At 46.2% G+C, this 23,225-nt stretch overlaps 1 protein-coding gene across 1 annotated transcript in view; it reads left to right on the top strand.

The window, feature by feature from the left end:
* The first annotated feature begins 1,794 nt into the window (after window positions 1-1,794).
* Window positions 1,795-23,225, top strand: part of TLN2 (talin 2) — a 77,074-nt gene continuing 55,643 nt past the window's right edge. Inside the window, exon 1 of the mRNA XM_061553488.1 lies at window positions 1,795-2,438. The gene's annotated coding sequence lies outside the window, so the exon portion shown is untranslated. The remainder of the gene's footprint in view (window positions 2,439-23,225) is intronic.

The following is a 23,225-nucleotide window of genomic DNA, read 5'->3' as shown; positions in this document are numbered from 1 at the left end:
CTTCCATGGTAAACTGGACTTCCATGGTAAACTGGACTTCCATGGTAAACTGAACTTCCATGGCAAACCGGACTTCCATGGTAAACAGAACTTCCATGGTAAACTGTGCTTCCATGGTAAACTGGACTTCCATGGTAAACTGGACTTTCACGGTAAATTGGATTTACATGGTAAACTGGACTTCCAAGGTAAACTGAACTTCCATGGTAAATCGGACTTCCATGGTAAACTGAACTTCCATGGTAAAGTTGGACTTCCATGGTAAACCGGACTTCCATGGTAAACTGGATTTACAAGGTAAACTGGACTTCCATGGTAAACTGTGCTTCCATGGTAAACCAGACTTCCATGGTAAACTGGACTTCCATGGTAAACTGGACTTGGACTTCCATGGTAAACCGGACTTCCATGGTAAACTGTGCTTCCATGGTAAACCGGACTTCCATGGTAAACTGAACTTCCATGGTAAACTGAACTTCCATGGTAAACTGGATTTACATGGTAAACTGGACTTCCAAGGTAAACTGAACTTCCATGGTAAATCGGACTTCCATGGTAAACTGAACTTCCATGGTAAAGTTGGACTTCCATGGTAAACCGGACTTCCATGGTAAACTGGATTTACAAGGTAAACTGGACTTCCATGGTAAACTGTGCTTCCATGGTAAACCAGACTTCCATGGTAAACTGGACTTCCATGGTAAACTGGACTTGGACTTCCATGGTAAACCGGACTTCCATGGTAAACTGTGCTTCCATGGTAAACCGGACTTCCATGGTAAACTGGACTTCCATGGTAAACTGTGCTTCCATGGTAAACCGGACTTCCATGGTAAACCGGACTTCCATGGTAAACTGGATTTACAAGGTAAACTGAACTTCCATGGTAAACTGTGCTTCCATAGTAAACCGGACTTCCATGGTAAACTGGACTTCCATCGTAAACTGGACTTCCATGGTAAACTGTGCTTCCATGGTAAACCGGACTTCCATGGTAAACTGAACTTCCATGGTAAACTGGACTTGGACTTCCATGGTAAACCGGACTTCCATGGTAACTGGACTTCCATGGTAAACTGGAATTGGACTTCCATGGTAAACCGGACTTCCATGGTAAACTGGACTCCATGGTAAATTGGACTTCCATGGTAAACCGGACTTCCATGGTAAACTGAACTTCCATGGTAAACTGGACTTCCATGGTAAATTGGACTTCCATGGTAAACTGGACTTGGACTTCCATGGTAAACTGGACTTCCATGGTAAACTGCACTTCCATGGTAAACTGCACTTCCATGGTAAACTGGACTTCCATGGTAAACTGGACTTGGACTTCCATGGTAAACTGCACTTCCATGGTAAACTGGACTTCCATGGTAAACTGGACTTCCATGGTAAACTGGACTTCCATGGTAAACTGGACTTGGACTTCCATGGTAAACCGGACTTCCATGGTAAACTGAACTTCCATGGTAAACTGGACTTCCAATGGTAAACTGCACTTCCAAAATAACATGAGCCATATTTTCGAATTCGGTCAAAAAATAAAATAAACCCCCTTCCACCGCCCACAACATTTCAAGAGCCGCAATTGCATCGTGAACACGGGGACGGGTGGCGCTCACTAAAGAACGTCCCCCAGCCAAATCCTGAGTTGGTGGGACCCCCCCACCCACCCGCACTCTCTCCTCTCTCTCCCCTCCATCACCACCACCACCATCACCACCATCCCCCCTTCCCCCCGGCCACACGTAACCCCGTCGCGTCATCATCCGCTTCCGCCCGCCCGCCTCCTCCTCCTCCGCAGAGGCGCGGGCACAGCGAAGGGAGGAGGAGGAGGAGAGATCCGCTGAGTCCCAGGGCACACAGGGTTGGTGGCAGTCGAGACGGAGCAGACGAATTGTCGCACCACCACCACCACCACTGTTGTCCACCACGCCTGTGCCAAGCTCGGGGTTTGGTAGTTGTTGCTGTTGTTGCTGCTGGTGGTGCTGGTAGACAGTGGTTGTTTGGTGGTGGAGGTATTGGTGTTGCGGGAGGTAGTTGGTGGTGAGTAGGTGTGGTGGAGGTGTGGTGGAGGTGGTTATCTGCCGTGGTGGTCGTAGTGCTGTTGGAGGAGGAGTAGGTCACGGTGTGTGGAGGTGTTGGTGATAGTGGTGGGGAGGTAGTAGTTGTGGTGGGTGGTGGTGGTGGTGGGTGGTGGTGTTGGGACCCAAGCCCGACCGAAGGAGAGGAAAGGGCGCGGCTTTGCAAACCATCGCCGGCCGTCAACCCCGAGGGGAGGCAAGACACGGCCGAGATCAGAGTTTGGCTCGACCCACGAGGACGACGACGACGAGGAGGAGGAGGGAGCTGGTGGAGGTGGACACCAACAACAACAACTCGCCCTCGACCAGCCTCCCGATCGCCCCCCGGATTTCGTGTTCAAAACTTTCTCGGTGAGTGCAGAGGGCGGGGGGTGTGAATGTGTCCTACTCATTGCCCGTTACATCTGCACGTAATGTTCGCTGCTCGTGGTGGAGGTGGTGGATGTGGTGGTGCTGGTGGTGGTGCTGGAGGTGGTGATGGTGGAGATGGTGGAAGTGCTGGTGGTGGTGGTGCCGGTGGTGGAGGTGCTGGTGATGGTGGTGGTGATGGTGGTGGAGGTGGTGCTGGTGGTGCTGGTGGTGGTTGTGGAGGTGGTGGTGTTGGTGGTGGTGGTGCTGGTGGTGGTGGTGGAGGAGGTGGTGGTGCTGGTGGTGGTTGTGGAGGTGGTGGTGGTGGTGTTGGTGGTGGTTGTGGAGGTGGTGGTGGTGGAGGTGGAGGTGGTGGAGGTGGTGGTGTTGGTGGTGGTGATGTTGGTGGTGGTGGTGATGTTGGTGGTGGTGGTGGTGTTGGTGGTGGTGGTGTTGTTGGTGGTGGTGGAGGTGGTGGTGGTGGAGGTAGTGGTGGTGGTGGAGGTGGTGGTGATGTTGGTGGTGGTGGTGTTGGTGGTGGTGGTGGTGTTGTTGGTGGTGGAGGTGGTAGTGGTGGAGGTGGTGGAGGTAGTGGTGGTGGTGGAGGTGGTGGTGATGTTGTTGCATCCAGCGATGACTTTGGGTGGGGCCTCCTGCGGTCGGTTTGCACAAAAACGACAACTTTATACACTCCCAGAGTGCGATAATGTAACGCGCTTGTCGAAGAGTCGTGTTTTTGCACTATCATCATCGCCGCCACCACCAACAACAACAACCACCACCACCACGAACACGTGGAGGTGCCTGCACTAAAGCACACGATGCCTTGCCCTGCTGCAGTGCGCACTTGATGTAAGGTAGTTAGTCATGAGTTGCATCACAGCTGAGCCAAGTTTTTAATCGTCTTTAAGAGTCTACCGAGAAGACGTTTTGTCAATCCACTGCTGGATGAAGGGGCTATTGAACGCCGTGTCACACTGCAGTGAGGGGTTTTGACCATACTTCACCCACGCTGGCCGTGGCAGCGAGAGGGGTAGGGTTGCAATAGGACCAGATTCAGATGGCGCTCGCCACTGATCTTAGCCGTGACCAGGCGCAGTTTGAAGAGTGCACGGTGCGCTAACCACTGCCCCACCGCTCCTCCCCAGCCACACATTACCAGAGCGATAATCATTACTCTTTTACACCCCTCACACACACACGCAATGCACCTAGCATGTGTTGTGTCAGGCTGACATGGCGTGCTTCTAGTTAACGTGACCACATCGTGGAGACGTGCTGCGTGCTTGTGGAGCCCCCCCTCCCTCCCATCTCTCAAGCTAAGCAGGGCCGAGCCTGGATAGTGCCTTGCATGGGTGACCACCGTGGCACAGACGGCTGCAGTAGGCGTTGTGGCCGGTAGAGGGCAGTGCAGCAGAATCGATTGTCGTCCAGCACTTCGACCAGCTTCGTCAACCGGCACGGACCAGCGTGGGGAAGTATGGTCAAATATCCCCCACGGCCGTCATTCGGTAGTGGATTGACGTGTGCCTGTGTGGGAAGCAGTGTGCCGGATATGTTGATGTAAACTGCAGCGTTGCTGCTCCGCCGCAAGAGAGGTTAGCAAAGTTGTGTTCACATTTCTGTGGCTGGCTCAGGAATCTTAGAGGAAATTATTTCCTGTTTACAAACATTACATTCAACAGGAATGTGTGTCTTTGCATCCAACGTGTCCCTCTCTGACAAGTATGGTGATATTTTAAAGATTGTTACGCTGGATAATTTGTGTCATTCTTGCTGTGTATGATGATGGCCCAATCATTCACTAACCGGTGCTAGTTAATGCACGACGCATTAGGCTAAGGTCTAAGTAGCTGTGTAGTCATGGACGGGCACAAGGCAGCCTCTGACTTAATTATACTTATAGGCATGACAACATTTTTACTGTAATTAATCACTAGTATTACTGCATTAATCCGCATTGACCGGCATGGTGAAGTATGGTCACACAAACTCCCCGTGACCAACATGAGCATGGGGGAGGCTTTCATTCAGCAGTGGATTGACCGGCGTGGTGAAGTATGGTCACACAAACTCCCTGTGACCAACATGAGCATGGGGGAGGCTGTCATTCAGCAGTGGATTGACCGGCGTGGTGAAGTATGGTCACACAAACTCCCCGTGACCAACATGAGCATGGGGGAGGCTGTCATTCAGCAGTGGATTGACAACGGGATGTTGCAATGGCAATTATTGGTTCCAGTTAGTATATTTTTAAATGCTTCCTGCTCAAGAATAAATTACATCAGCAGCACCAGTGAAATGCTTGTAATGCAACAGCAATGTTGGTAAACCAATAGTGAATACCACAAATGAATGTCAAAGACAATATCATTTAATCGTGAACGTACGCAACTTGTTTAGGTTAGTTTGGAAATTGCCGTTCTTCTCGACAGTAATTTCAATTATTCTCCAAGTGAATTTTTATTTTATTTTACAAGATGCTTATTTCAACCGTTTAAGTCTCCCCAAGGACTAGTGTACAATCGAACCCTGCAGGCTCAGTGGAAATAACAAACATACTTACATACCAATATAAACTTACACACTCACATGCACAGTAACCCTTATAGTTCTACAAAGACAAAGATTCCCCCCGTATAGCCTCAACACACTGTTGGGGCAAGTGCTGTTAGCGAGCACCTATGAAGGCCGGCACAGTGGCACACGAGGGATTTGGTGGCTAGCACCTTGTCCGACCGCCTTTGTCTCCCCAGTGGCGATGTTTACTGCCCTACCGCACCAGATACTCAGTTGAGGCTGAGTCAACCAAGGGGAGGCCCAGGACCTGTTTAAAACACACATACTTGTTACACAGGCTCATCTCTATGCACGTAACTCTTAGCATCTGAATATACTTGCAGGCACTCGTACAACACTTATACTTTATACTTGTAGATATACACATGCTCTACTCGTATATCTAAAACACATGCATTGTACTCCTATACGGTATATTGTATACATACACATCTCCATGAACAAGTATACATTTGCTCACAGTCTTACCTTTGTAACTAACGGTCATACCTAATTGTATGATCACGTGGATATAGACTCATGCACACAGATACACATGAGAAAATGCTTACGGTGTTATATATTTTGTGCCTTGTGTATACTGCATATTTTATAGTATGGCAACTTTGTCCAAGAGTGCCTTGTTTTGTGTTAAATTCATTAAATAATAATGTGATGCTACTGCTGCTGCTGTGTGTGCATGATCATGCCACTAGATATACAAGCACTTTGAAGTGGAGTGGACAAGCCCTTGCGAACTAACATCAGGGAAGGTTGCATTAAATGCAACTCAATTGAAATGTTTCCATTATATTCTTATGTTTCCATTAGTTTTGTATCTGAACGAATGCAAACTCAGGGATGATTTTTCGCCGAAGGCGTCGTATACAGTACAACTGGTCACAGATGGCCCTTAAAGTCAGGCATGATAATTGTGCATTCCATTACTCCTGGAATCTCTGTACCTTTGTGGAGGTAAGGATTGCTGGATCACGCAGATTGTTAAATTCACAATACTGCCTTGGGCTGCAGACGAAATGGCCAGGAAATGGTAGTACAACAAGTGGGTTCAAGAACCTATCGGTGCGGACCTTTGAGCGTTATCCCGGCGTGTGCCCGGTGGGATTCCGCTGGGTACGTCTATCGCGTGGAAAACACTCCTGAAGGGGAGAGTGACAACATTTCCCAAAGCCAGGACCCCTCCGAAAGCAGACCGTGACAGGCACTTTCTAAGGCATAGAAAAAAATCACAGGGAACATTAGATGCAGCACCATACACTGGTTTATAATTCATACTTTATGCATTGCAATACGTATTTACACCATTCTGTGATGAGCGCTGGTGCATTGCATTTACACGGAACTCTGTTACCAGTTTGCTGGGGACGTCTCCTGTCCGTGATGGACATCATCAGTGACAATTTATATCAACCTGTACCTCGTCCTCTTTGGGTCGAATACTTCTTAAATGTGTCCTGTACCTCACGAGATGTGTTCATAATCAACATTGGGGAGAGCAGAGGTGGTTGGGCATAATGCTGGCTGCACAACCCCCCTCGTTTGCTGTCATGTCCTTAATAGGTGCCCACTTATGGCATTTACTCCTACAGTGTATAAGGTTACATGGGGGACCATAGCCATCGTTATATATATACTGTATAAACATAGCCATTCTTTCAGTACAAATGTTTTTTTAACTATATATGGATAATATATCTCGGCAAACCGTCAATCTGTGCCAAGGCGTAATCGGGTAACGGATACATACGGTGATATGACCGTATATGCAGTGTAAAACGTGCAAAATCGGTCAATGTATACACTTGTGTGCACACGTTGACAATAAATTATGACAGACTAGACTAAGTAAAACTGATTTAACCACAAAGTCATATTTAAAGGGAATCCCTAAGCCTATCCGTGCCCATTTGCGGTAATGCATATTGATACGTTTGATGTGATTATCAGCTCGAACACCATCTAATGCGCCGGCGCCCGATGGCCTAATGGCCTTGCTTTCACAGCTGATGCCTTGGGGGTGTGTGGGGGGGGGTGGAGTTTGGGGGGCCCCGCTGCTGCTCACAACTCCACTGTTGAGTATCCCTTTCCTCCCCCTGACACAACATACGATTGGTGGTGTCACAGAGGAGAGGCGGGTGGGAGTGACTGCCCTCGCCAAAAATTGAATGTACGTGAGAATCGCGTGATTCGTAACTTTGCGGAAAGCCAACACCGTTAATGTTCCACAGGTACGGTATGGAAGAGCAATGGGCAGCCACAGTGGTGCAATGCGCTGTACGAAGCGGGCCGCCTGAGTGGCGAGTGATATTTGAACGGGCGCTGGCCCTCTCTTGTCACCAACCCCACACTGGCCAGCATGATAAAGTAGCCGACACGACCATGCGCGGCCCTCCATCCAGTGATGGATTGACAAACTTCCGTAAATTATTATTAAGCACCGCATTGAGCAAGGAAGGCTGTTTGGAGATTGTGATTCCGATCAAATTTTACAATCCCGCTGTAAGTATTTAATGTCTCTTTTTTATTGAGCACATGTTTATTTCCATTGATTTTTAGCAGGGTAGAGGTGAGTTATGTTTGCATGCGGCGGGCATACTGTTGTGGAACATATGCCAGCCACTTGTGCATGCTTTTGAGGTCTGTTAGGAAGTAGAAAATATGTGCAAGCCATGCAATTATGAAAGTGCAGTCTAAGTACTTTCCTACAACCCTACAGAGCACTGTTCTGCATTTATTTATCAAGAGCTGTACGGCTACACTGTTAAGTGATTCATGTTTGAATGGGGAACATTGGTAAATTGAGTGAGATTGTCCCGTGTTGAGCGATAAAGACTGACATTAAAAAAAATCCTAATGGAGGCCACTCCTCTTCCTACGCACCTTCATGAAATGCAGGAGTAACCTTGCCACTTGTCTGAAGGTGTTATAATTATGTTATTTTAATAGTTTCAATGGTTTGCTTGTAAGAATGTTTTCCTTGCAAAGAAGTTTCTTTCAAACCCCATCTGGTCCAATTCCTTTGCCAACAAAAGTCCTTTTTCGCCCCACTTGGGGCAAAAGACCACACGCCCTTCATTTTGTATGGCAACAGTACTCCATTTGTTATAACAGAGTGACATTTTCGTCTAAAAACGGAGCAAATAGGCCCCCTTTTGAACTTGCGTGCAGAGCCCGTTAAGTTTACCTTGTGACGCTAAAAAAAGAAAATCCCGCTATTTAACAGTTCCCCGGACTCGTGATGATGCCATGCAAGATTCTTACCTGTCAGCTGCAAGCGAGTGGCATTTTTATGAACATGGCAAAAGAACAGCGATTTCTTGCTTTCACATGCCATGCAGTATGAGGCACGGTGTTTTTGTGGTAATTATTTTTTGTTAAATTGCCTGAAGCAGTACTTGTCAGTTCTTGCTCTGTCGGGTGACAAGCCCTCCCTTGGAAGACGGAGTGGCTGGGTTTCTGTGGGTGCGGTGGTACGCAAGTCCGCAGTGTCTGTTCTCCGCCTGTCCCTGTTATATGTGAACGTCAAGCCCATACTTTCTCCCCGTTCGCCAGGTATTCTCCCCGTCCACTGCATTTCCAAATGCATTACATATGTACGTATTGAATAAACTGTGTACTCGTTTCTAGTTGCTGATTGTTTCTACACACAGGGTTCAATGCTGTTCTCTGTTATTCTTGAGGCTTGGCTGTTAATAATACTAAGATTTCTAAAAGTTACAGCACTGCCTGTAATGCAGTAAGGTTCAGCGTTGCAAGTGCCTGCTCATCCCACTGCTGGTGGAAGGGCCTCCAAGATGGTATTTAGGCTCCCCTTCCACGCTGGCCAGATGTCTTAGAAGAGGTGGGTAAAAGAGGTGGGAGTTCCCCATAGTTTATGCCACCACTCATGACCAGCCGATTAATTAATTGTGGTGTTACCCATGTATACTGCTGGCGGGACCGTACAGTAATACACTCATAATAATTCCCTTTATCCAGGAATGCTTTATAGAGACTCTTATCAGGAGGTTTCTGAATTGGGATGTCTGGTCGATCCCATTAATGAGTATGGCTTCATGTGGGAAGAAACTTGAGGACAGTACCTGGCGAAAACCCACACGTGCGAGGAGATAGCACTCAGGGCACCTTTGCTGTACTACCACCTTGCAACCCAAGTCTACAATATCTGGTGTCCCCAGGCAGTCTCCCAACCAAGGACTAGCCAGGCTCAGCTCGGCTGAACTTCTGAGATCTTTCGAGATTGGGCACCTGCAGGGTGATCTGATCAGAGGCGAAACTGCACATGCACCTGCAGTGACATTGTTTCTCGTGGTGCAAACTCCAACTGTTAGACAGTATTAATAAATGCATTTGTTATATTTTTTCAACACAGATGGTGGATTCAAGTGACTTGCCCACGTACAGGACAGAGGTCTCCCCACTCGGTGTGTACTGCGAGCAGCGATCTGCATGCTGCTTCAGTACTGGGTTGCCCGGAAGATTTGCGATCCTGTTGACTCAGCACTGTGCCCTTTTAGAGAAGGCCTCTGCGTGACCCGATTTTCGGTTGTGGATATCGAGCGCTAAATTACTCCGAGGGTTCCCTTGTTATAGAGTTGCCCCGGGGCATCCAATTTCTCAGCGGACCGAGCCACGCTGTTTTGCGTGATGGACCTTGGCAGGACTGCCCCCCGTTCGCTTGCCGGCTCGGTTGCCCTTAACGCTAGATCAGGTGGCCACGTAGCTGTGTTAGGAAACTTAATTAAGGCACCCTCTTGAATGCACAGCATGCCTACTGCTTGGGATAATAGGCTGCCTTTAAATAGTGCTGAATTACAATTCTGGGAGTTACTGGAGTGAGTAGATTAAACGTAAAAAGAACATTAATAAATAATGATTGTATTCTGTTTGTGTTTAAACCTGTGCAGCTGGTCCTGATAAAAGAAAGCAAGGGGAAATTGTTTCTTTTGTTTTCCTCCTGCCATAGGTGGCAATGCTGCAGGTATGAGACTGTGTCCGATGAGTTTGTTTGTGGGATGAGGCTTCTGGATGTCGGCCTGTGGAATGGTTCTCGGTAGGCATGTAAAGATTCTCAGCGATTCGATAGTGTGCTACGAATCAGAGTCGCGATTCAAATGAACTATCGGTAATTTTGATTGTCTCGTTTTAACAGTCTGCTTGTATCGTTCCCTGTTCTGTCTTGTTCCATCTATAGCCAACCAGACGCTAGCCATGTCTACAACCTAAATTAGCTAACCAGCCAGACAATAGCAATACCCATAACAGTGACAAAGCAGTGAACCAGACACTAGCCAAACCATAACGGTGACAAACTCGTCAACTAGACATGAGCACAACCTATAACCCAATCAAACAATGCTCGCCAGACTTTAACCCTATACCTAACCATAACAAACTGGCAAGCAGGTCCTCAGCACTAGTCCTCCCATGGACCCTAGGCCTACTAACCGTAGCATTGCCTCTTTGTGCAACTGGTGTTTCACTTTATTTTCCAAAAAAAAATCCACTTTTTTCCACTTTTATCATTGTCGTTTGTCCACTCTGGCGTTGGCATTTACGGGTGGGGTCGTGGGTGGGAGGTGCGTTTGACCCTCCCCTCCCCCACCCACACCCCCAGACCAAAAAATTGGGTTGTGTGTTGGTTGTGTGCAAACTCTGTTTGCTGCCACTTCTGGGTTCCCTTTATTAATTGTTGACATAGAAAATAGCAATTACCCTCGGTGTGGTGAGAGATGTGGCAGTGGGTGGGTGGTGCCTGGCCCTCGTCGTTATCCAGGACCTACTTTCGGAATCTTCCCACTTTTTGAGAACATTTCCAGGGAAGTGTTCCTCAGTTGGCGAGTCTGGCTCGGCGCTTGTGTTGTCAGGAGGGGGTATAGTATCAATTGAATTCTTGCATGTGGAAATATGTTCAGGAGCTAAATACCAATGTCGAGGAGTGTTAGCCGAGACGAGAGGGCTTCGGGAGAGAGTTCGTTTGCTTTTTCCATTCCTCCTGTGATGGAGCGCAGATACCAGTGGTTTACAATATGCTCGCAACGCAACGCTAGTATCAGTAATCATAATATATTGTCTTTTTTTATACACGAAAGCCTCACCCAGTCTTAAGAATCCTTTTCACGTGGATACTTAGTTGGGATATTTGGGCCGATTAAATGAATACATGTCCTTGGCATCTTGGAGAAAACCGGAGTACCCAGAGAAAACCCATGCATATGTAGGGGGATGGCACTCTAAACTCTGCACAGATAGATTCAATTGATTACTGTACTGCTGAATCCTCGCCACATTATCGCCCACAGCATACAACATCTGGCATTTCCAAGCAGTCTCCCATCCCAAGTCCGAACCAGGCTCATCCCTGCTTATCTTTCAAGATCTGACACATTCAGGGCGATTTGGAAGTATCGTCTGATGGTTGCCGATAACGTCTCCCATCTGCACCATGCATACACCCACCAACCTTCAAAAGCAAAAATGCCTCGTATACAGTGTATTGTTGCGGAGGTAATAGTATTTTATATATATTATTTTTTCAGCGGGGCTGCTGAACTGTGGTTGGGTCTGCTGAGCCCATCAGCCGCTGTTCTGCTAAGCATGTTACCACTTAACGCCCCCGACCATGTGGGCGTACAAACGCGAATTGTAAGCAGCCGTTCCGATTTTTTTTCTTACAGTTGTGTTCTGTGCAATGTTCCTGCCGAAGATTGTCACTAAACTGCACCGTGCTCCCAAGGTTGTCTCGCCCTGTGCCCCTTTCAAAAACAGGAGGAAACGGTACGTTGTGTTCCAGAAGTTCGAGTTGAAGGTTTTTATTTTAGTTCTTGTAGCATTTCTACTTTGCAATAGTGTCTAATTTACTATACGTTGATGGTTAAGTTGGCATGAGTTTACATTACGGCTACAGTGGAGTAGACTTTTTTCTAAGTTTGGGTGCGGTGGCAGGAGCAGACAGTGCTTGTTATATGATGGTTGTTTAGATTAAACAAAATCTTTTCAACGATCAAGAATTTTACGACTAATTTGTGCTCACTGGTGAGATGGGTGCGTTTGCCACATTCCTGTGTCAGACGCCAGTCTCGCCAAAAAGACAACTGCTGACTTTCCCATAGCTCGCGGTACTAATTCTCATTTATCTGCCCCCGAGGCATGATGGGCGAAGTCAATTCCCCGACTAGAACTGAAACTCCCAAAATTCCGAATGTGAAGGCCAGTGACCTGCCGCAGTGCTGCCCAACTGGGAAAATTTTTGATGATTGTGGGGTCGAAGCCATTCCCACACACTTTGCTCGGCGTGAAATTGGATCGCCTTTACGCCAACGCACTTTCATGTCCGTTAAAGGTAGTGCCTGGTGGTTGTTCGATGTGGGGATAAGTGGAGGTCAGTGGAAGCCACAGTAATGTTTAGCCTGTTAAACTGCAGGGGTCATGTTAGCTTTCATAGTGGGGGAGCAATATGAATAAATTGTGGTTTTGCAGGTGTTTCTTGCTTGGCATATGCATATCGAGTTAATTCGAGTTAATTAAGCAAGTAATAATTTATTAGTGCGATTCATATTAAGCTAGCTTGGCCATATCGAATGTGGGAAATTTTAAAGCTGCTGCTGCTGCTGCATTTGTAAACTGTGGAGCTTCAATTGAGTCGGTGCAATCTGTTTTAAATACATTCATTTTCATTATGGCAGGATGAAACAAGATCCTCAACTTATATTATCCTCTCAATTTAGAAAGTCCTGCCAGTTTCATTTTTGAGTTTTTAGCCTGGGGATACATTTTCTGTGCCAAATTATTTTCCGTTTATTGCCTTTTTGTCATTGTTGTTGTTTAGATCATTGGCTGAACAGGACATTTTTCAGCTTCGGAAAAACATGAGGACCCAATGAGATTTCGGTAGCCCTGCCAAATCCGTTCCGCATGTATCAGCGGTAATCAGCTCAGGTTGACGTAATTACATTTTCTCGACGTTACTGCGTTATGTATCACCACCATGGAATGGTACAAAATAATCAACTAATGTTTTAAATAAATGCATGGTGTTGGGTGGAAAACTTGTTAGTTTATTTTTTCAGAAACGCGATCGTTGGCCGCAGCGCTGTTTCCTCGCGTAGACGTGCCCTTCCGACGATGGGTCACGTTGCTAGGCATGCGCTGGGCGTTGACCTTTTTCACTTTTCCGTGGGCATCCTTTTTTTCACTCGTGTGGGGCGAGGTTTCCGATAGGCCCAATGTGCCAAGACTTCGGTGCCGTGACGGTCTTGTGGTGCCATGATGGCGGATCGCCGGAAGAATTGCAAATGACATGAAAATGTATCTTTAGGTTAACGACACGAATGAGACGGAACATACCAGACTGATAGTACACACGAGACAGTACAAATGAGACAGAAGAGAATATTTTCTTAAATTGCCCTGACTTGTGAGAATTTAATCGCTTTACATATTTACATTAAGCATACTACTGGGTAACTGGACATGCCGTCCTGTCTCATTGCAGGGTAGTGCCAGTAGTAGCACTAAGCCTCACAGCAAAGAAGGGCCTGGGTTTAACTCCCTATTCGGTTACTACCTTACCGTTGGGAGTTTGTATGTTCTCCCCCTTTTTTGCATTTGTTTCTGGGTTTTCACCTATGTTCTCCACTTTACTCCAATATTAAATAAACATACAATGTATTTGGTATTGGTCAAACATCCAATGGATGGCTAAAGGTTTACCTGCAAATATACACAATTGCGATTACAACATCGGCCCCTGCTGCGAAAACAATGCAGGAACATCCTGAAAAAAATTCTAGAGACTAATTTAGGCTTTCCCGGGTAAACAAGCAGAATAACAATAATAATTTTCAAAATAGATCATGCAAATTTTAAGTACCTAATCTAACAAAGCAGTACACGGGGACCCTCTGGAAAGCCCCTGTTTCAAAGGAGAAGAGGGGAGCCATTGTTAAATTATTCAGCGATGGATATACTCATTGAAGACTGCCACAGTCACAGTTAATGAAATTATATGAATATCCGTAGCAGCACTATTGCAGCTCTGCTACCGAAATCAGTCGAGGAGGAGGAGGGGGCGGCGGGAGTTCCCGATGAAAATCCTTGCGTCTGCATCTCTGCTTGAAAAACATCAGCCACTGCCCGTGACGTTTGCACAAACATTTGTACTCAAGAATTACATTAGGAGATTACTCCTCCGCTTGCTTGTCGAACGTCGCCTTTTTTTCGCCCACTCTTGCCAAATTTCGCTTGTGGACGGTGTTTTTTTTAGAGATGCTCTCCTTAAACAAAACAGCTGGGTTGTAAACGCCTCCCCACCCCCTTCTATCCACTGCTGGACATATCCACCTGGACAAGTGTGGTAACAGTGTGTGAGTGGCCTTATTATTAGGGTGCCATATTGAAAGATTCCTCAAGAATCGGCAAAGTGAAGCAGTTTGCCAAGGCTGTGTACATTTATCGCAGGGCCAGACCGGCTATTCTTTGCTAGTATTGTAGCAGAGCTCGTATAAGAGTGTTGCTCGGCTTTGTGGAATGTCTGCAGCTGTTATGACTATGGTTCACGGAAATGTAAGTAGTGGTTCCGAAGCAGATTATTTACTTCCAACTTAAAAAAAGACACGTACAAGTTTCCTGAGGGGGTCAGCAAACTGGGTTTGACAAGTGTACATGTTTATACTTACAGTTTTTACTTTAAACAATTGTTTTATAAATAGATTCTTAAACTTATGTTATATTTATACATACACTGTATCAAGTTTCAAATGGAACATGTACGAAATAATCATTAGCAGAGCGGTGGTGGCTATGCACCTGGCCTGTAATCCAGCACCGTGGGGCTGAGGGTTGATGGATCACCAAAATGTTGTGAAGCTCTTTACCCATGGGTGTTGAGGAGGTGTCATACCCTGGCGCGCCAGGAGAAGGCAGTACAGCAAGTGGGCTAATCGGCATTTGTTTACATCTTGTTAAGGCGCTCTTCTTCCACCTCCAACTCAGCTTATATATAAGCTCCTAGCTTGGCAGTGTCTCATTCTTCACCTGAAGACGGCTGCTTGCGTTGTAGCCGAAACGTCGTGAGAATTATTTTATTACGTGTTATTTTATTATGTGTTATTTTATTATTTTATTACTTCCCTTCTACGTGACTTTACCGAAAAAACGAAGAAGATGAATCTGTGTGGGTGTTACCCCCTTGCATGTGTGAGCTTTCTACGATTGCGCTGGTTTCCTCCAACTTGTATAACCACTGACAGAAAACATCTTAAAATAAAAACCCATTACAGGACCCTCCACAAAAAGAGTCGTACGACTGTGTGGCTTTGCTGGATAAATAAGTAATCACAATTATTATCATCAGCCTTGATCTATCGACTGCTGGATGAAGGCCTCCCCAAGTTGTCAATATCCCTTGTAGTGTTGTGATATATCAATGTGTCACTACTGCACCTGAGTGGACGCTATACGGGTTATTTGGTCTGTCACTGTAGGTAGAACCATGGACCTCTCCATGCTTTTTTGCCCATTGTCAATGTCCACGTTTCTTATCTCATAGCTCATTGTAGGTAGTATACACTGATTTGGTTGGAGGGCCAGTTATGGTAGTCGTACGGGTAGAGACGCCCTTTTCCAAAGTTATTCAAAGCGACATAAACTATTTTTAATAAATTGCGTAGGAGAAATAAACGCATACATATAAGTGGAGAAAGTATCAACCGTCTCAGATGTTCTGATGACATACTCATGATAACCACCAAATGATATGAATTATAGGAAAATACTGAAGAATGTAATGAAGAAGGCTGCAAAGTTAGGCTGAAGATAAATACGAGTAAAATACGCACATAGCCTTGAAAGATTCCGAAAATGTATTTTTATTTTAAAAACACCACGTTCATTTTTTAGACGTTATCTTCATTTGGCCCGGCACACAGCGGAGCATGCGGTGTGGCGCGCACAGTGAAAATTAAAGGCTTCATTTTTTTCGACCTCCCGATGCCATAAATGGGTACGAGGCTTTGCTCCAGGCACACCCGGGACATGTGCGTCCCGCAGCCTCCGCGCTGGAATGAATTCCTAACGGTGGAAAACAAGTATGTCCTGTTTCACATGCCCTGGGGAGCCTGGACTGAAGACGCACTAACCCGCTTGTCCGCCCGCTCGCTCACTCACTCACTCATGGGACGCAACAAAACGGGCCTCTCCGGCCAAGAAAACGAATTGATGGGTTTATTGTGGCCAAGGAGGCGTGGGGGTATTGCCGATTTAGGGTCGGAGAATACGGCGGAGAAACTGCAGGTGCCACTGCGCAACTGCCGCGCGATGGAATGGGACTATAATACTTGCATCAGAAAGATTCCATTTGAAATGCTTCAGTGCCCAGAGTCGCGTATATTGTTAGCCATCGTATGCCCTGTTCGTTTTAGACTCGTTTTTTTGGTAGGGGGTGAAAAAATGTACCTGCAATTTCTGCGTTTCGGTGATGTATTATTCAGGGTTGAGAATCAAGATTCTAGAACCACGCTATATATATTTATTTACATGTATGTGAATGGTAGCACCTCCAGTGGCTTTGTTACACATACAACATAAAACAGGTGTCGTTAACATGCGGCTCCATAGTCGCATGCGGCTTTTTAAGGACTGCTCAGTGCCATTATTTATGAAGGACTGTTTTGTATTCACGTGCATTGTGACTCTTGAAATAGAGTTTTGTTTTTACCGAATTCGAAAAAAAATTCCTCCTTTCATTTTAGTTGCTGATTCATGACATGAACGAATCTCAAAACTGTGATCATTATGCGCATTATTTGGTGTATGTATCTTGTGCTTAAGAATCAAAGTAAATGATTAATAGATGCATTATTAAGCATGCACTTTTTGTTTATAACGCTGAAGTTCGTTTATTCCTATTTACACGCCAGCGATTTGCTGCTGTACCTTGACTCTCTCTCTCTCTCTCTAGTGTCTTTGCGGCTGTCGATTTGCTGCATAATGTAATAGGGACTTCTTTAATAATCCATCGCAAGCTGTCGCAATATTTGTTACAGAGAAGGGCAACCCAATGCTTTTCCTGGTGCTTCTTTGTCATAAGACTGCATCCTTGGGATGCCTGAAAACATTCTGGCAAACATTTGCAACAACAAAAAACCAACAGCAATTTATTTCACAAAATACAGTTGAGAAAAATATTGTTACACCGAAAAATGCTCGTGAAAATTCCGCGTTCAGTACAACCTTGTAGGTTTCCGTGGTTGTTCTGTGGAGCTGTCCTCTCAACGTGGTTTTCGGGTCATGCCGCAGTGCTCTTCGGCACGACGTTTCGCCCCACTTACCGAGAGCTTCTTCAGGAACCGTACATTGCCAAGCAGCATTCCCAACGACTCCGTTTGTCCTCTGCGGTGTTGCTGAAAAACAAAATAGAGGAAGGGAAAGAGTTTATAAGTATTGTCATTGTGAAAACATTTGGTCATGGTATTTTTTAGACCTAGGGTCAAAGGGTCAGAGGTTGTACATAGTTCATCATTTCCTTTGGTCTCCACTTCCTTTCAATCTGAATGAGCCCGATTATATGCTGTTCTTGCAAATGGCAATATTTTCAGGAGCTAAATTCCAATATCAAGGTCTGATAGACGCGAAATGGCTTCAGGAGAGAGTTGTTGAAGTTTTGCTATTTTTCTCTACAGTGGTTTACTACAGGACATCTGTGAAAAAGAGCTTCATAGCTCATCGGATTTCACCAGTATTCATAAATATTCTCTGACATGGTCCAATGAGCCCTTATTTGACTATACAGTGCACCTTCCTCATATATGTGCTGTGACCGACAGACTGACTCACAGATGAGCAAATATTTTTTTTACATAATGTAGTTGCTCAGTTTCATATTCTCATCGCACGTACGTTGTTTGGCCCTGCTCACTAGTGGAACAAAGGAGTGGCATGGGGCAGGTTGGCTTCCGTGACGATCAGAAGAGACGGTCTGGAGAGAGCATCCGAGCGCTGGAACATCGCGTTAATACGCAAACAGCATTACCCTTGCTTTTGTGGCGCTTGATGATGACCTATCTCGTCCCACGAAATGTCAGGGCCATCGTCACCCTGATGTCAAAGCCGCAAGCCGATGTTCGACTCCTACTTGTGAAATGGAAGATGGATTAAAACATGAGCTTGGAGTCACGATTCTGAAACGCACGATCAAATTTTAACTATTTGAAAAATGCAGCCTGGAAAGTCTCTCCGAGTCTTCATTAAAAATGTTTTTTTTGGCATGTTAGGCCAATTCCCACGAAGGGTATTTTTGATGTATGTTTACGCGTGATATTTGGTAAACATCTCCCAGGCCGTTTAATTATAAATGGCAATGTTCTGTGTGAGTCACTGGGAGCTCTGACCCATAAGCACATGTGGGTTGTGTGTGCGTACCTCTCTGCGTGCGTCCATTTACTTCTTGTGAGTGTCCACGCATGCCTCGCAGTGATCTAGCATTGAGATAAAAGCTAATGCACCGATAACATTCTTGAATATTCCCCTGCGCCTTTGCAGACAGATTATACTTGCAGCAGACATCGTGGTAATTATTCGCTAAACCCGCATTACACACAATAAATGTTTAATAGAGACACAAATCCAATTTTTTGTTCTAATATTAAATCCGACCGACCATAAAAAACGTACAGTAAGGTTCATGCCCCATGCAGAGGGGAGTGATGGGGGGGAGGGTGCTTACAGTGAGGTTCATGCCTCTTCGGGGAAGAGGAGTTGGGAGAAACATTGCGCGTTCACTGCAAGGTCGACGCGTCTCGAACAGTGGCACAGCGATTGAGGTGCGGGCGGTGCAACTTCACCGTAGCCCACAGGCCACAGGGACCCAAGTGCCAGGATACAAAGAGGGGTGACATACTAATGAGGGGGGGGCTCCAGTTAATTAATTGCACAACCAGAATGGATTCCAACAACACTACTACGCAACTTCTCTCAGCACGATTCTTGGCCTGGCATTAAACAAGTAGTCTGTCTTCACTCACAGCAGGCGTTGGTGAACCCCGTCACTCTGTCACAGCCTACAATCGGCCTCTGCAGTTTGCACAGCCCTTGAATGGACGCTGCTGCTGCGGCTGCTGTCAAAGCAAACAGGAAACAGTGTTTGGAGTTTGGCGGTCCTCTGGCTCCCAGGGAATTAAACCGTAGTTGTAGCAGCCATGGTTCATAGGGGCAGCAGAGGGCCACTGTTTATCACACGGGGCTGCAAAGGGCAATGGTAGCTTTTTACAGCGGTAGCTGTGGTTCACCAGGGGCAGCAAAGGGTCACTATGGCTCACGGGCAGTAGGGGAAAGCCATGGCATCAGGGCGATGTATGGTCAATTATGCTCAATAAATGACAAATTATACACACATTATACAGTATTGCTATCAATTCTGAATGATATTAAGTTATCCTAATCTTTGTCAAGTCACACGTGCTCTTGCTGCTGTGTGAGGGGTGGGGTGTGGTCAATCACACCGCCACGGAGTGTGGTTGCACCACCATCAGCCACCACCACTGCCACCACTGCATGCCACCGATAAGTGTTTTCTCTCGGCTGGTACGATCCCTGCCACACGTTGACAATGCCGGCCTCTCGGCACCCACTCCTCCACACCCTGTCACATTTAACCACTTACCCTCCAGATAAGGCCTATCGCCAGTGGCAGGGGACTTCGCCACTCCTGTGTTGCTTCAACCAGGGGTCGTGCGGTCTGAGTTCCTGGAGAGTGGGCGTGTATGTAACGATGCATCGACTCATCAATTTGATATAGATTCCGTGTCTATTAAACTCTTTTTTAACTATAAACTATTTTTATTTTACCAGGTCAGGCCGACTGAGCTGTACAGATCGTTTTAGAAGCGACCTGGCCACAATGATAGCTCAAGCAAGTGTCTTATGTAGACATTTATAGCAGCCAAATACCCTAAACGCACGTTTCTAATTGTGGAGGGAAAAACTGGAGGACCCGTGAGAAAAATGTACGTGATCATGGGGAGAAGATGCAAACTCCAAATATACAGGCATTAGGATCTTGATCGAACCCACGACCTCCTGCATACTCGGCGAGAGAGTTAACATCTCGCCACTTTGGCAAAATGTTATAATCTCCAAAAATATTATCCCAAGTGTGACATCAGAGTAGTGCAGGCCTTGTTGTGAATTGACGTCCCGCAGAAGCGAGTATCTCAGAACTGCGTTCAACATTTACTACGCTGCAGTGGGAGGTAGCACTGAAACCTGCTTGTGTCCTGTAACTTTGTGTAGAGTGTTGTCAGCCCAAGCTGTGACGCTGATGTTACAGACCTCGTCATTTGATGCATGTAAAAAGACTGTCAGCTGATATACAACAGGGTATTGTTGAAGCGTGTTGGCCCGTTAACTAAAGTATGGCTAAATTTAAAAAATCTAAATCTGGATTATTCCCTTTGTGAATCAGATGTTTTGCCCCCTTGTCACTTGACTGCTGGATTAAGGCCACTCCTTGGTGTGTTGGCCACAGGGTTTGTTTAACCACAATTCACCACCCTGGTGAGTGCAAGTTGGTGAATGGGTGTTTTCAGGACTGGTTCGGATTTCACTCACCACTGATGTCAGCCCTGGCTTGGAATTTAGCTCGGGTAACTGGCGTCAGCGCCGATTGCGTTCATCACTGCATCACCGCTTCCCCTCCCAATAGAATGAGAGAGAGATTCAGACGTATGAAACGAATTGCAGACTGTTATAAATTCACTGATAGATAACGGCTTCATTCACCACACCATTGTGTCCGGCCATGGGGCTTGTTTGACCATACTTCACCAAGTGGTCAGTGATAGTTTAGAGAAAGTAATGTTCGTGGTTTGTTTACCTTTCCCATACTTTGCACTCCTATTGTTTTTTGTGTTGTTTGTCTTTGTAACTTTCTGACCTGCCCCTACTGGACATCTGTGAAAAAGAGCTTAAAAATTTCTCCAGGATAAATTAATAATCTGATTCTGAATTAAATACATCACAATAATAGTTATTTTTACTGAATAAAAGGACAATCGCGCTATCTTGGGAGACAACGGGGCGTGCTGCTTGCTCTGGCTCTATGTATATATGTAGAACTTCTTTCGCACCGTACTGTAGCCACCCGTGCTAATTGGAGGTGCAAAAGATGTGCAACAACACTTGCTTGCTTACGCGAGTCATGAGCAAGCATTATTATTTACTGCGTCTTCTTGGTTCTTTCGGTAAAGTCACGTAGAAGGGAAATAATAAAAATAAAACATAATAAAATAATTCTCACGGCGTTTCGGCCACAACGCAAGCAGCTGTGTTTCCGACAGACCTGTTCTTCACCTGAGGACGGCTGCTTGCGTTGTGGCCGAAACGTCGTGATAATTATTTTATTATTTTATTATTTCCCTTCTACGTGACTTTACCGAAAGAACCAAGAAGATGAATCCCTGCAGTCACGAAAGCTTTAAATCGATATTTACTGCGTGTTTTTGTACCCGTCCGCTCTACCGCCGTCTCATCTTGATTCACAGGCTCTCGTTTAGGCATCCGCGGCGTAACAATTCCTCCAATTTTAAACGAGGAGAAAAATCCTTGCCGCCGAGTGGGTTTTATGGAGTCGCCCTCCACTTAGGCTGTCAGTTCATAAACAAATGAGTTCGTGAATACATGATGGGAATTATTCACGCATTGCTTTAAAATTGCCCAATTATGTATGCAATCAATTACAGTTTACGAGCGACTGGAGCGGCTTCTGCTGTGGCAGAGTATACACCAGTGCATCATGAGTAGAATCTCACGATTGCACACGGAGCTCGGAAGCCAAGCAGAGTTGAGTCTGGTTGGTACAGTACCTGGATGGAAGACTGTCCCCTATTCACTAGAGGGAGTTAAAGGGGTGGGGGGGCGGGAGTCGGGGGTGGAGTGCTGAATATGAAGACCAATGATGCTGCCTTTCTGAGCTGGGCTCTCCCCTGGTTCATTCCTTGGATTCTCAGAAGTCAGGCAAATGAAGCATTATTTCTCAAAGTCAGTGCTTAAAGCACAAGCCTGGAGGCAGGGCAGCGATGGCCGAAGCCCTCCAGGATTCCTGGTACGGACCAATGACAGCTCTGTGCCCTCTCCAGCACGTGCTGGGAACCTGAGGCTGTTTGTGAGTAAAAGGATGTAAGTAATAAAGCTCACGAAATCTTGCGACACTTGTTCTTGTGCTACAGTGCATGGCTTGCGCTGTATAGTCATTCTCACGGCCCGTGTGCGGAAAGCCACTTTGGGGTTTCTTTAGAATAAATACAAAAGCGAGTGCGGTCAATGCAAACCACCATCACTCGCCCTCTCATGACAAATCATCGCCCGCTCGGCGAAGTCTGTTTGCTGGTGCCGCACTGGCCAACGCAGTCCGTTCGCTCTTCGGAGTTGTGCCACGCGTCGTTCAGCACGACGTCCTTCGTTTCTCTCCACATGCTCGGAACTTATTTCCCGAGGAAGCTCCCTGCGCTTGAGAGTAAAACATTTTGAACTAGGTCCCAGCATGTGGAGTGATACAGTGGGATATTGTGCCAAACAACACACCGTACAACCCGTAAACACATGAAAGAGGTATACAGCACAATCGCGGAAATTGTCCGAGTAGCAATCCCTTAATTTTTTTTCTCTCACTTTGTGAATTTTGCCACCCACTGGTCTCCCATGCAAGAAAAAATTCTACCCCGCTACTTACTAAATGTTTGCGGTCGTCTGATAAGGCACATCTAAAGTTAGTAGGTAACCATAATACAACCCACGAGTTCTGCATACAATCCATATGCTGTAGTTCAGGTGTGAGAATGAGAAATCATGGAATGTACACCGTTTCTTGCCATGCATTTATTGTGCCGTCCGGGTTTAATTCCTTTTTCGTGGAGCGACGCAGAAGAGTCCGAGGATGCTCCGAGATCATGGTAACCCGCACAAATATGTGTGCCCGAGGCTGTGATACGCGCTGTGGGAAGGTTTTGCCGCGTAATTGACTTTTATTTTTGCATTACGTAACTAATTTATCATCCGTGCAGATTAATTCCTCGCAGCAAGTTTGGCTGAAGTCGAGCCCACTTTAAGCGTGTCGTGATGGTCAAGCGCTCGTGGAAGATCGTCATCAGTAATTAAGCAGCTGGCAAACGTCAGACCAAGACTTTGGTACATTGGTGATCGAGTCTTACAAGTTTT

Source organism: Lethenteron reissneri, chromosome 18 (assembly GCF_015708825.2).
Source record: "Lethenteron reissneri isolate LAM-NWPU_2019-01 chromosome 18, ASM1570882v1, whole genome shotgun sequence".
In the NCBI taxonomy this organism is placed as follows: Eukaryota; Metazoa; Chordata; class Hyperoartia; order Petromyzontiformes; family Petromyzontidae; genus Lethenteron; species Lethenteron reissneri.
Note: the sequence above shows the minus strand (reverse complement) of the source record. Positions and strands in the feature narration are given on the sequence as shown.